We start from the raw sequence: 1,910 nt of genomic DNA on the forward strand, positions 1-1,910 counted from the left end.
TGGTTTAAAAGTTTGCAAATTAGTACCATGTGTTTAATTCCATTAGCAAACATAGGCATTTTTGTCTAACGAGTGTTAAAATAGCTGAGTTGGCAGTCAAAGTCAAAAGTTTAAAAGGGTATTTTGGTCCTTTTATTTATTCTATATTTTATAATTTATTATAATTTTAAAATTTTAAGTCTCACCCAATGGATAACTGACACCTAACATTTTCTATCTCTCTCGTCTCTCTCCCAACTCTTCATCTTCTACAAGCTTCTCCTGCAATTCTTCATATTCTACAAGCTTCAATGGCAGAAGAAAACATATCCAACAGAATATTCTTCCTCACCAGCAGATATTCATGTTTTGATAAATCATCATGTTCATATAAAACTCTTTCTCCATCTCGAACATTCTCCGTTCACTCTGATTCCGCCGCTGATCAAGTGCCGCCACCGATCTCCACCTTTTTCCTTCCGCCTGTTCATCGTTTTCGTCGGATCCAACTTAGTGTATCACAACAAAAATTTGGGAAATCTGGAGAATTTTTTTTATAGAAGAAATCTACAGAAATTAGTTCAAACACAAAATTAAGCAATTAATTCCAGAAATTAAACAAAATTAAGCAATTCGGGTAGAGTGTTATTATTGTTCAAATGGGTTCCTCCTTTTTCTTATTTCTTGCTAATTGTTCAAGTTCGAAGTTCCTATTCCGATCAGTCATTGAAATCCATTCTCTGTAGCAGTATGCTTAACGCCATCGAAATAAGAAGAGTTCTTTGCTTGGATGGAAAAATCAACTCCGGCGAGGGAGATAAGAAAATTAGAAAAGATTTTGATCCCTGTAATTTTTGCTATGTTGATCCATTGAAGAAAGAAATACAACAAAAATGGAGTTATGGAGTTCGGTTGAGGAGATGAAAGAATTAGAAAAGTTTGGTATTATTTGGGATGGACAGAATTGCAGGAGAAGCTTGTAAAAGATGAAGACTTGGAGAGAGACATGAGGGAGAGATGGAAAATATTAGGTGTCAGTGATATATTGGGTGAGATTTAAAATTTTAAAATTATAATAAATTATAAAATATAGAATAAATGAAAGGACAAAAATACCCTTCTAAACTTTTGAATTTGACTGCCAACTCAGCTATTTTAACACCGTTAGATAAAAATGCCTATGTTTGCAAACAGAATGAAGCACATGGTACCAATTTCAAACTTTTAAACCACGTGGGTGCTGTTCGAAAATGGATGTAACCATAAGGTTTATTTTTGTACTTTTCCCTAAATTATATTGCCAGTATTAAAAATCGTAAAATTTAACAGCCACAATATTAAAATGGGCATGGGTGCAATTTAACCTAAAATATGAGTAAACTGTAGTGGCCATGGGTGTAATTTACCCTAAAATAAATTAAACAATATGAGTAAATTGCAGTGGCCGTGGGTTTAATTTACCCTAAAATAAATTAAACAATATAAGCTCGTGTTAAAAAAAGAAATGCGTCATTTCTCAAAAGAAAAAAAAAAAAAGAGATGCGTCGACAGCAGGGTTCGAACCTGCGCGGGCGAAGCCCAACAGATTTCAAGTCTGTCTCCTTAACCACTCGGACATATCGACCTAAGTGTGAATACATTCTACATTTATTTATATATATGATCATATGTATATAGCATCTACTTATTGAAAAACAATGTTAGTTATTTTTATAAAAACAACAATTATTTTTATCTACTATAACCAATATGCTTAATTAATAATTTGACTTATCTTTCTTAAATAAATCAAATTTTCTGAGACTACAAAGTATGTTTATAAGGATGTAAACGGGGCGGGGAATGCATTTCTTATCCTCGTTCCCGGACTAGTTGGGGATTTCCTATCCCCCTTCCCATGAGAACAAAATATCCTCATCCCCGTCCCATGG

The 1,910-nt window shown here is 33.5% G+C and overlaps 1 non-coding gene across 1 annotated transcript; it reads right to left on the bottom strand.

The window, feature by feature from the left end:
- Window positions 1–1,521: 1,521 nt before the first annotated feature.
- Window positions 1,522–1,603, bottom strand: TRNAS-UGA (transfer RNA serine (anticodon UGA)). The gene has a single exon. It is a non-coding gene; the product is annotated as a tRNA-Ser (tRNA).
- Between the last annotated feature and the right edge of the window lie 307 nt (window positions 1,604–1,910).

This window comes from Euphorbia lathyris, chromosome 2 (assembly GCF_963576675.1).
Source record: "Euphorbia lathyris chromosome 2, ddEupLath1.1, whole genome shotgun sequence".
Lineage (NCBI taxonomy): Eukaryota > Viridiplantae > Streptophyta > Magnoliopsida > Malpighiales > Euphorbiaceae > Euphorbia > Euphorbia lathyris.